We start from the raw sequence: 13,405 nt of genomic DNA, 5'->3' as shown, positions 1-13,405 counted from the left end.
AGTTTAGTGGAAAATTATGAAAGTATTGGCACTGTATACAAATACCACCCTCATTTTAACGGGACGTTCTCAGATCTAACAGTTAATGAGATTGAGTTTAATTCTAATATACTGAGTGTCTTTAACCACGTCAGGTTATCTACATGATAGCAAATTTTGCTCATCTTCTTTTGCCTTATTTTAGGTTTACTGAAGGTCAATTACTTTGACATGACACGGTTGTGTCCATCAAGATTTTACCTTTACAAATGCATAAGTAAAAACGTATCCTTTCTAATTTGCTACTTTACTTGGAGTATTCCATTCCCCTGACAGTGTGTTAATTCCCTGATCAGTAATGCTATTTTGGTAAGGTAATGCCACATGTCTTTTCTTACTTGCTTAACGAATTGTCGGAAGGTGCCAAAAAAATGGAAATTTAATTTTGTTTTTAGTTTTCTGCTCCACTACAGGTTGGCTAGTGTAAAAAATTAAATATGGTTTAATGTGGGAGGAGAGGTTAAAATACAGCTGTTGCTTTAAACAATTCAAACCTGACGAATCAAACGGAAATACTGCATCCTATCAATATCGGGAACAACAACAAACTTTATTTTGACTCCTATGTTAAAGATACCCGGTATATCATCTCCCAAACGGTCCTTGTTTAGAAATGTATTTATTATTGTTTTGGTGCAATATGCTATCAGCTTTTCGGCGGGATAAGAAAAAAGGAAATTTTCAAAAACAAATTCCATTTCAATAAAATTTACCGTTGGTGGATCCGTAAAGCAAGTAAGAAAGGTGTTCGCAAGAACAACACAATCTCGTTAAAATCATATCTTAGTTCTCGCTATTGCTAAAGACAAAGACCTGAAGACATCCCGTTACGGCTCACGTAAAAACGATCTTCGCGAACTTTGACTGACTAATGAAATGACTGATAAGAAGTCGACTTCAGCCAATCAGCAGCTTTCTCCAGCATAACAGCACTTGTTTCAAACTAGCGACTTCCATTCCAGACTACGCTTTGCAAATGAATCGCATCAAAATTTGAAAACTGAACAAAAAGAAAGTCTCTTCCGTTTTTAATGTTTATCCCACTGAACCGAGAGACACGTACAACCCCAATGTTAAGTCAAACAGATAATATAGATATGACCATTCCCTGGTGATCGGTGTACAGAGGCGGCACATGGACCAGCTGCAGTAGTCGTGGCAGGAGGTTTCGTGGCAAACGTTGGAGGAGCTGTAACCGAGAAAGTTATACATGTACACATTTCTCATCCCTTAAGGTGCAATTCACGTTAACACCTTATACTGCTGATACAGAGACATGCTGACATCACTTATTCTGCTGTGCTGATTACAAAGTGGTGAAGATGAAAGTAACCCCAGTACTGTACGTCCCATTGTATCTGTAGAGACAGGAGTACGTGTAACAGATACGTGTGGAAGATGGTGAAGTACTTGAAGACACAGATGTACGTGTTAAATATTTGAAAGATACAGTACTTGATAAAACAAGTGCACAATGTCATGTTACAGCTGTGTTGAATGTAGTACAGTACTTGATAAGACATATGCACCAGTTACAGCTGTGTTGAATGTAGTATATAACTCGATAAGAAATATGTACATGCTACAGCTGTGTTGAATGTAGTACAGTACCACATAAGACATATGTACATGTTATAGCTGTGTTGAATGTAGAAACAATACTTGATAAGAAATATGTACACGTTACAGCTGTGTTGCATGTAGTACATTATTTGCTGAGACATATGAACATGTTATAGCTGTGTTGAATGTAGTACAGTATTTGATAATAAACATGTACATGGTACAGCTATGCTGAATGTAGTACAGTATTTAATAAGAAACGTGTACATGTTACAGCTATGCTGAATGTAGTACAGTACTTGATGATACATATTTACATGTTACAGCTGTGTTGAATGTAGTACAGTATTTGCTGAGACATACATACCAGTTACAGTTGTGTTGAATGTAGTACAGTATTTAATAAGAAATATGTACATGTTACAGCTGCGTTAAATGTATTACAGTACTTGATAAGAAATATGTACACGTTACAGCTGTGTTACATGTAGTACAGTATTTGGTGAGACATATGTACATGTTACAGCTGTGTTGAATGTAGTACAGTACTTGATAAGACATATGTGCCAGTTACAGCTGTGTTGAATGTAGTACATTATTTGATAAGACAGACAGACAGACATTTTTTTATTTCCTCCAATAATTGAAGAGTACATATGACAGTAAGTTAGGTCAAATCATAGATGACCTGTAGTTATCAAAACGCAGATAACAAAAAAAACTGAATACACTGCCCTTCTAGGTAGGACCTTGTGAACAGTAACGGTTATAACATGCTTTGTTTGATGTGTAACCTGCAAATATGTACAAACTTTCGTATCCAAGTGCTAAAATCAACACGACATAAGGTGTTGCGATCTCCTCCAAGCAAACAGTTCAACATTGCATTGTCACCCTGGTCACAAAAGTTAATAAAATCGTTTATATGCAGCAGTGAAGAAAGTTTATCGCACATCTGATTTCTCTGTTGTATGAGTCCTTCACAGTCAATGATGACATGTTTTGTACAGTCCGGTACTATGGTGTGACATAGTGTACATGTGACATAACCAGGTTTTACTGATGCCAGATATATCATGGATGATATTTAGAGTTTGTGTGTTGGATGAACGTATGCTATTTTCCACAAATGATGCATACGCACTGTCGGGTGAATTTCACAAAAGGTTTGTAGCCCTGGTTTGTTGTGAGGCACGCTGGAGTTTAATGACTGTTCATATTGATTAAGAACCTTCTTGACCATAGAGCACCATCTCTGTTTGTCCATAAAAGTGCCATATTTAAGATAAGCAAGCAGTATTTCTTTTATATTATATTTTCTAAACAGTAAAACTGTCTCTTATATAAAACTGCTGCTATACAGTTGCCTAATAACCATAAGAAACGTTTCTTCGATATAAAGGAATTATTCTGTCTACATAGTCGACCAAAGAATAACAGTTTACATTTGTCTATATATGTATGCATTGACCATAGTCCAACTGCTGTTATGGTGGGCTCGCATGCTGATCTACAAGGGAATCCTTGTGCACGTCGGGCAAACGTTCTCTGGGTGGTTTCCAGTTTTGTGTGAGAAGCATCAGATATGTTGGTGAACAACTCACATGAGTAGAGAGCATTTGGCAAGATAACAGTTCGCCATATCTTTGCACTAATGATAGGATTAAACCCATGGACATTTAATCCGGATGTATATAGAGAGTTTAGAGTTTTCAATGCTTTGTGACATGCTGATTCAATTCGTCGTTTAGTCAAAGTGTTATGGGGGAAGATAACTCCTGCATATCTCGTCTGCTCAACTCTATTAATTGTTTCTCCGCCTATGGTGAGGTTAAATGACAATGGCCTTTTAACGCTCGTGTTGAAAGCAATGACACAGCTTTTGGACGGGTTGTAGGTAAGTCTCCATTTCAGAGCATACGCGTCTACAGTGTCTATGAGGTCCTGCATGCCTTTGACCGCCTCCGTGGTCTTGTGGTAGAGCGTCCGCCCAGGGAGCGGAAGGTCCGGTGTTCGATCCCCGGCCGCGTCATACCAAAAGACGTTAAAAGATGGTACTTGTTGTTACCCTGTCTGGCGCTCGGCATTAAGGGGCTAAAACAAGGACTGGTCGGTTCGGAGTCAGTATACTGTGTCTGAGTGGGGTATTCATGTTAAACTGCGGCATGGTATCTCAGTGAGCTAGCACTATAAATCGGCATCAGTCCGGACTAGTACAAGCAGCCACACAAACACACACACGTACATGCACGTCGCTATATAAGTGCAATAATCTTGGACGCGACGTTAAACCCCATTTCACCTCACCTCACCTGCATGCCTTTAAGCGTAGTGCTAAGTAAGGTAGTATCATCTGCCAGAAGTAACGTCGGAATTGTCATGTTTGCTATTTGGATGCCAGTGCCTGTACGTTTCAGTTCTTTAATAAGTTCATCAACGTAAACCAGAAAAAGCCATGCTGATAGGACTCTTCCTTGTCCAACACCTCTACGTTTTGCAAAGTATTCTGATTGCTGTCCTTGAAATGTAATATAAGATCTTGCTGTGGTATAAGAATGTTTGATAAATCGCCAGCACTTTCCATTTATTCCAAGAGTGAATAGTTTTTCAGCAGTCCATTGTGCCAAATCTTATCAAACGCTTTTTCGTTATCGAGAAAAGTGCAGTAGAGTACTGACTGGCATATGCAATACATTCTTGCAGAGTTAGTGCTGCAAACTAAGCTCAACTACTCTTCCGAAATCCAAACTGTAAGTCATCGGGGAATATAATGTTACGGTTGATCCAACTCTGTATTCTCCCCATGATTACTTTCTCTAGCAGTTTTCCGATAGCTGATGTAATGGTGATACCGCGGTAGTTTTTCGAGTCACATTTGTCTTTTTCATTTTGTTTATAAAGTGCAATTGTGAATCCAATTCTGTAAGGTAACGGAGAATATACTCGTGATTTATTATTAGGTTAAAGAGAATCACAAGATGATGTAGTAACCTATCTCCAGCATGCCTTATATGTTCATTAGTCACTCCATCAGGACCGAAGGACTTTCGGTATTTTAGTGTCTTTACCACACAGCTAATCTCTTCTGATGTAAATGGGTCTTTCAGGAGAGTGTTATCTTGTCCAAGGGACTCTCTCTTCAATACTTGTATCTCATCACTAGATATATTGAATTCATTATTTCTGTTTGAATAGTCAGGAGTTGCTAAACCCTGAAATAGTCTCTCCAGGTGTTAACAATACTGACAGGATCGTTTGCTTCTTTGTCGTTGTACTTCAAAGTGTTTATTGTTGACTGTTTCCTTCTGATACTTTGGATTCTCCTGTAAAAGTAGCCCACATCTACATCACAACTCTGTTCAATATCCCTGTATAGCTCTTCTGCAAGTCTACATTCGGCTTGACGTTTATTCCTGCGAAAGTTTCTTTTAGCATTTTTGTAGTTTTTATATAGTATTGACTGCTCATCACGTGGTCTACCTGCTCGTTTCCATTCTCTGCGGTGACATCTCATATCATAATGGTAGGCATCCAGTTTATCCGACTTCCAGTAAGGTCGAAGGCAATGTCGATATACACCATTAGGGATTGTTGTTACCGAGGCTGAGAGGAGACACGTGAGTTGTATCTCTCTATCATAGATACCATGTCTGTCTGCTGGTTACTGTCCATTGTGAAGTTCAGGAGCTTATCGACTTCGCTGCTGTACAGTTTAATATCTGTATCATCAGCTTTTGACCATTTGACTGAGATCTTAGAGGAGCGATAGTTGAAGGACGAGCAACGTTGTATACGAAGTATGCTGCATACCGGATGGTGATCAGATACATCATATGACACGTCAGTATTGACATTGTAGCTATCTATGTAGCCTCGCATATATTCAGGGACGCATATGTAGTCCACTGTTGACTTCCTCGTATTGTCCTTGGAGGGAAAGGTAGCTTTGGGCACTTCAGGGCAGATAGTGAATGTGGTTATTATAATCCTTTCGTTGAATAGGTGTTCCGTTAGAAGCTTTGTCCTTTGGCTAGTTGGATAGTGGTTAATATCAGCGTTGAGGTCGCTAGCTATTACACATGTTCCGACACAAGAATATTTGTCATATGTGTTACATAGTGCATCCAAGGCGTCTCTATACTGGCTAGTGCTCCGATTAGTTGAAGGTACATGTAGCCTTGTCCCAAGTACATATAAATCTTCAAACGTAGGTTTAACAATCCTTGTTATCACAACGTGATTATCTTCAGATGGTGTATTCTGTTGATGTCCTGAGTAAAATAGCAATACCTCCAGATCCACGATTACTGGCACAGGTATCATCACAGATCACTGCGCTTACATTCAATTTATTATCCAATGAATGAAGATAGTTGAGATTGTCTGCTTTTAGCCAGTGTTCGGTAATAACAACCACATCGTTGTTATTAAGGAGCGAGATGAGCCGTGGTGTTCCATACATAGCTCCCTGACATTCCAGGTCGATATTCGAAGGGTGCACATTAAAATGTATAGGGTACAAATGTAGTTTATGTTCATGGTGGATATATGTTATATCCTAGTGGTCACTTTTCCAATATCGTTCACGTTGTCTTACAGGATCGCGTGACCATACTCCGTCACGACCACGTGACCAGTCCTCATCTTTGTTCCGTGGCCAATCTTCATCACGTTCACGTGAATAGTCTTCAGCTTGCTTACGTGGCCTGTAGTTATCAGAACGGTTCATCTCGGATCTGGGTACATATTGTCTGCAGAGTACAACTTCAGGCCAGAAGTCATCAGTTATTTTATCAGCATCTTCAGCATCAATGTTTACTTGTATTGTGTAGGATGTGTTGTTACCGCGGTTGTCACGCCATGCTTTCATGAGACGAATATGAGTAACTCTTACATGATTATCTGAGGCGTAGTTACCAATAGCTCTTTCAATAGTGTCGAATGGAGAGTCCGCTTCGATTCGTGATAGAACTAGTTTGAGAACTCTTTTCCTCTTAATTCCAGTGAACATTAAGTTAACATCTGTACTACTGTTACTTTTGCTGGTTAAGTTTCTTGGTTTGGAAGGAAATCTTTGGACGACTTGGTTCTGAATGTAGGAATTTGTATTAGAGTCCTTTGATTTCAAAGCGTCGATTCTAGATATCGAGACACTGTCTGTTGTAGGCTGGGAGATCTCTTCTGATGTGCCTGTATGTGACTGTAGGATGTTTCAGGGTGTAGGATTGTCTTCTCTCAGTGTAGCACTTCTTTCCCCTTGATATCCAGAGTTCTCTTTGTGAGGTGACACTTGCAGCACTGATGAGTAGGATGGTTTTGATCTCTGTAACAATGATCCTACTTTACTTGTCAATACATCTATCCATTTTGAATGATCTTGTATTTGCTTGACATCCCTTTCATAGTTAGTAATTTGTTGCATCAGCTCTTTATTTTCATTTCTTAATATCTTTAATTCCGACCTTAATTTAGTTTCATTGGTGATGCACACATACATTTGGTCATTCAAGGCAGTAGTCTCAGTGGTCTCATTTTAGACTTCAGAGCACTTCGTAATGAATCGATTTCTTTGTCTTTGCTATGTTCCATGTTGTCAAGCCGATCTGTAAGGTCCTTCATCTTTTCGTTGAAACACTCTTTGAATTCTATCACAGCTGAGATATATATATGTGATATGAGATATGAGATGAGATATGTACACGTTACAGCTGTGTTGAATGTAGTACAGTATTTGATAAAACATATGTACCATTACAGCTGTGTTGAATGTAGTACAGTACTTGATAAGACATATATACCAGTTACAGCTGTGTTGAATGTAGTGCAATACTTGATCAAACATATGTACACGTTACAGTTGTGTTGAATGTAGTACAGAATTTGCTGAGACATATGTACATGTTACAGCTGTGTTGAATGTAGTACAATACTTGATAAAACATATGTACACGTTACAGCTGTGTTGAATGTAGTACAATACTTGATAAGACATATATACCAGTTACAGCTGTGTTGAATGTAGTGCAATACTTGATAAGACATTTGTACATAATTCATTTATGTTGTACAGTAATTGAACACGTGTCATGTTACAATTTCCGACGTGAAATCTGTGAGTTTGTTCTTAGTGTTTCCGAAGTGTCGATTTGAATCGAACAATTAAACATGAAATGAAACATGTACGTATATGTATGTGTGCATGTGTGAATTTATGAGTGGGTGTATGGAATGTATGTGTGTGTATGTGCATGGAAGGGCGGTTAGATATGAGGGTTTTAATGTGACATTTATACACAGTGTATATGTTGTAAACCTAAAATGTACCAAAGCCTCTCAGGTGTTTGTCATATCTGAAACATTGTTTCCATATATGTTGTTAACCTGATCATGAAAGAACACATTGAAATCTCCCCATACTGAACACTGTATTATCTGTTACCTCCTGTAACATGCATGAGCAGGCTTGAAAAAAAACAAGTTATGAACCTCTAATTTATTAGCGTTATTAAACTTGATCTGCACTTTCATTATCGTTAGGTAACTAAACATTTCTAGTGTACCAAAATGCTACTAAATGTAAATCTGTTGAGTATGAAATGTATTACCTGCCGATGTACGGCTTTGCATGAAAATGGTTTGAAATGAAACCATGAAAAGAGAAAGAACGAAATAAACACCATGAAATGAAATGTCAATGTTGGAACGTAGAGCAGATTCTTTATTTGAATATTCTCTTGCACGCCATTTTGTCAAGTATATTCGGGGATAACAATGATCTTAGCTAAATTGGTTCGGACCAATTCTAGATTTTAAGTTCGTTTCTAAAATATAGTGTCATATATAGTCACAACCGAACCCTTTATGTTCGGAACGTTTATTTGTTCACCTTTGTCGCACAACCATGTAATCTTACTCTGGAGCCGTAGGATGTAACGGTAACTCATCAGTACCTTTCGTATTTCTTTCCAGGTGATTGATCTTTTCAAAGAATCCATGCTAGATTAAGAGGAGGTTTATAGAACGGTATTAGACTCCTCCCTCGATTCGCCTTGTCCATCTGAACATCCATTTGAAAATGCTAGGTAATGAACATTTTAGATCCGAATGTACATTATAACCAATTTTCTGAACTGACCCTTACTTTAATGACAAATATTGCGATATTGTTAGTTCGCCTCTTACGTTTGAAGAAAAGACAGTCAAAAAGATCTGTGAATCGATAAACTATTATAGTAATATTTATAGTGGCTAAACTTGGGTCTGGCTTCAAGGGAAGTACATGTACACTGTACGGCGGTTATCACCAACCTTTCTTTGTCAAACAATTTTGTGTGTCAAAACATGTTTTATGTTTAGGGGGAGGTGGTTATAGACATATTTAGTTGTCCTGAATATGATATTGTTTAAATCAAATATTTAATTTGACAAATTCCATCAGAACTAAATCAAATAAATAAATAAATATAACAAAATAAATGTCTTGAAGCGCTCGCTTAAAGGTTTAACAGTCTCAACATACAAGCTGTCATACATTTATTGGTATTCTACAATAAATTTGGAAATTACTCGATTCTGATTGGTCAATCAGAGGTTGTCAAAACACAATAACCCCTGTTTTCAGTCATTGTCAGTAGACGTATTTAAAGTATTATTTATATCTTCAATTATATAGGTTACAAAAAACAAAATTGCTGTTACTGCAATATTCAAAGGATGTGTGGCAATGCATTTCCTGTGGAAAACACGATAGAAATCTACAAAGAGAATGTATTTTATGTTTTGGGGACAACAGGGAGCTTGGAACGTGGCGCGAAATGTGACTGTGACGTCATATCTTTGCGTCACAATGAGCGATATAAAGTCATAATGGTGACGTGCGGTATAGAACGAAAGCTTTGCAAGGCTTGCTTATGTGTTTTCAATGCATGTCATATGTTCGGGTGAAGCTTGACGGTGGAAACAAACCGCTTGAGCATATAGAGCGCTGCTGTTTATAGACTGTTGTCGGTGATTTCGTAGTTCAGATCGACAAGCCACTAAAAACTCCGGACCCATGCCGCTTCACTCAATATATTTGCTAACGCCAAAGAGTTTGCGTTTTGTTTGGTCATGGTAGGATGGAAATAAAAATACTGCCTTTCCTATGAGAGCTAGGTTACCTGTAGATTAAGCTCTACACTGAAAACACAGTCAGTATGTTTTCCTAATTGATAAAATAAGTGTTCTTTAAATAGCTGTCGTTATTTGGATACATGGCATTACATACACATGTATAAATGCACATGCTATGTCATGTTTGCAATTTAAATAAACTTTTATGGCGTAACAGAATTTGAGATAATAGCACATAATAGGACTGAATGTTGTTGCCGGGTCTCAACTTACCATACACAGTGTAGAGTCTGCCACCAGAGCCACGATTTCTTGTGGCTGGAGCGCCGTACTCTGCCCTGAAGAGACGGTACAAGATACAGACTGGCGTAGAAGGCTGATACTGAAATGCAAGACACCCTCGAACAAATGCACACCATAATCCACACGCAAGGTAAGAAACCGCCGTCTTTTGTTGGAATACAGAAAAGTCCAAATTGTTTTTTTCAAATACTTTAAAAAAACATTCATGTACTTTTGGTTCGTCAATAGCAGCCACCGACAGAATCATCAATGATGCCCATGTAATAGTTGGCATCGTTGACAAATGCATCTTGGCTGTGTGTCGTGGCGTCCGAAATTGTCGAACAGAGCAGACGAAGAACAACACTACAACACTTCACACAATTGAGGTACCCTCGACCGTCCATGATTTTGACTGGATCCTTATGGTATGGGTCTACATTTGATAAAGACCAAGACAGAGATATGCCGAGATGGTTTGTGTACGATTTCTGACAAATTGCTTACTGAGGCGTAGACCAACACAAATATATATGCAATACCTTTCCACCCATCAGATGCAAAAGAACAGATGGCATATGTTCCGCTTAGGGTAGAGTAGTGGGAGAGTTAGATTTGATCAGCAGTGTATTTCTACATCTAGCTACATCAGCTTAATAATTCACAAGGCATATCATCTTATATTCTGAAGTTATCTTAATGGAGCTGTTATCCGACGCCCACTGATCCTATCTTATGTACTTACACTGAGCTGTCTCGTGAAAATTATCTCTTGGGGGAATATAATGATGAAGAGTATGCATCTACTCCGAAACGTTGTGTACCTCATAATAAAGAAGTTGACATTAAAAAATTCTCTCTCCTAGATATTATAATGTGTCAATTAACAGTCAGTCAACTTTTTGATTCAATTGTTATTCACGTATAAATATATGGCTATGACACTTGGGTATTCGAAAACCTTAACATGATCGAAAATATGTTTGACATTCACAAGGAAAATATAACTTTCAAGAAAGTATTAAATTTTATTGACAACATTTCTCAATGAAGATAACATTAATAGTCTGACTCATTTTAGACTTGATGATTATCTTCCTAGTATTCGAGTTGATGGGTAAATATTCCCATTACAGAACAATCTCACTAAAATCAGATCTTTGATCTCGCTACCGTTTAACAAGGATCTGAGGACATCCCATTACTGGTCACGTCAGACCGATGCATATTGATGATTAAATTACTTTTTATGTCCATGAAGTAAATACATGGCTTTTCTAGTAAGCAACTAACGACGTGTTGGTTGCCAGGAAATTTCCAGTACGTTTAAATATCAAACCCACGTATTTATATTTATATATATGTATAATGCTAAACAAATCGCTATTCTTTTTTAAAACAAATATTACGACCTTAGTTTCATATATCTAATTTGCAATATACATTGTAAGCATACTTGTTGTAAATCACGAGCGTGCAAGTGGTTCGAAATAATAATAGTATCGTCATAGCAAAACTATGATGTTCTGAACAAATTATCCGATAAAATATCTACACGTCTTCCGTTCCAAATATTCTTCAAGGTAATGTTGATAGGCACAAGGCAAAACGAATCGGCGATACACTTTCACCTTGCCTAACTCTGATGTGACTACTAGTGAGTGAGTGAGTTTGGTTTAACGCCGCTTTTAACAGTATTCCAGTTATATCGCGGCGTGTCAGCTTTATGTGGGAGGAAAGCCCGAAATGATGCAGGTTTTAGACGTTTACCCTTCCACTGAAACCCACGAGCACGGGTATGGTGCTGACAAACCTAGAAACATAATCGGTGCGAACCGGGATTCGAACCCAAAATCATAGGTTTCTGGCGTGTCCAAGGAACGCAATTCTGAACAGCGAATCGCGGCGCCTTAGACGACTGGGCCACCCGTGCCCCCGATGTGACTACTAAAACAAGATTACTTTTCCCCATTAATAGTAAAACACGACTTTATGTCCTGGTACATATCAAATATTACTTGAACACATATTCCTTGTATAATGTTTTCAACAACTTGTCCGAAAAGCCAAACTTTATCGAAGACCTTATCGAAAACTTTCCTTTTGGGGGTTCTATGATATTAAATCAAAGAATGTAATTTAATAATGCCATCTGAGGTAGAACAGCTATGTCGAAATCCATCTTGTGTTTCTGCTGACAAAATAATAATCATTCATAATAATTATTCATTTAATTTCATAGTTAACAATTTACCAAGGAAGCGTAATGGTTCTATATGAATTCGAGTCTTTACGGTCACTTGTTTTGTTCACCGGTTTGATCATTCGATATAAAATATATATATATCATGAGAAGCCTCCTACTAATTGGCTTCACAACGTTTTAATCTGATGGATGCTGACGAAGCATATGTCAAAAGAATTGTCCAAGAGAGAAAAAGACCATTCAAAACTCACTTGGAATGCCAACTCGTAAAATATTGATAAAAAGGGCCAAAATCAATTATTTTTTCTCAAGGCGTATTAGGTATGTTAAACTTGATAATGCAATACTCTCTGTTTTATGGAACATTTATTAAAAACATTGTCGTTAAAGTCCACTGCTGGTATAGGAGCCTTAATACAGCAAGCAAAATGTCTGGTACCCAATTTCAACACATCAGCGAAATTTATGAGCTGCAAATTGTCAAAAAGGCGAATAAGATAATAACTTACAGTAGTCATATACTTCACACTCCAGTGTCTACCTCCTGGCCGCCGATGGCGCATGCGGATGCTGAAATAAACAGGGTCCGGAAATCATTTATACCAGCCAGTATTAGTCTTTAAAACGATTATTCTTAACAACAGCTCGCTTCAATGAAATGAACATTTGAACATGACTTTGCATCGGCGAAATTTAGGAGCACAAGTGTCAAAAATGCGCGTAAGATAATAACTGACAGTACTCATATATAACTGAACATTTGAACAGGACTTTGCATAGCCCGTGGAAAGTACTGCCATACAATCTTGGCCATCCATAAGAAAGTCAAGAATATTTTTTGTTCAGTACTAATATTGTTAAAGGTTCATAAATGTCGTTACTCAAACGTCTTATGTAACACCTCGCTGTATCAGTAGCAGTTTATCGTAGACACGTATATACGTCAAAGTCAATTATATTTATTGCATTTAAGGCCTCCGGCCCATATACAAAATGAGATACATGTAATGGTTAGGTCTACTATCGCCTACAGTGCACTAAAGAATTATCAAAACAATGTTATGACCATGTCTCACTCATTAAAATAGCACATCACTGCGTCAGAAAATAATAAATATTGATTAAATGTCCACTCTTTTCCCTACATCATATCTCACTCATTACAATAGCATATTAATAACTTGTCACTCTCCATTGATCATG

This window comes from Haliotis rufescens, unplaced genomic scaffold (assembly GCF_023055435.1).
Source record: "Haliotis rufescens isolate VD_foot unplaced genomic scaffold, xgHalRufe1.0.p SCAF_7, whole genome shotgun sequence".
NCBI lineage: Eukaryota > Metazoa > Mollusca > Gastropoda > Lepetellida > Haliotidae > Haliotis > Haliotis rufescens.
The sequence above is the reverse complement of the archived record's forward strand: the minus strand, read 5'-3'. Positions refer to the sequence as shown.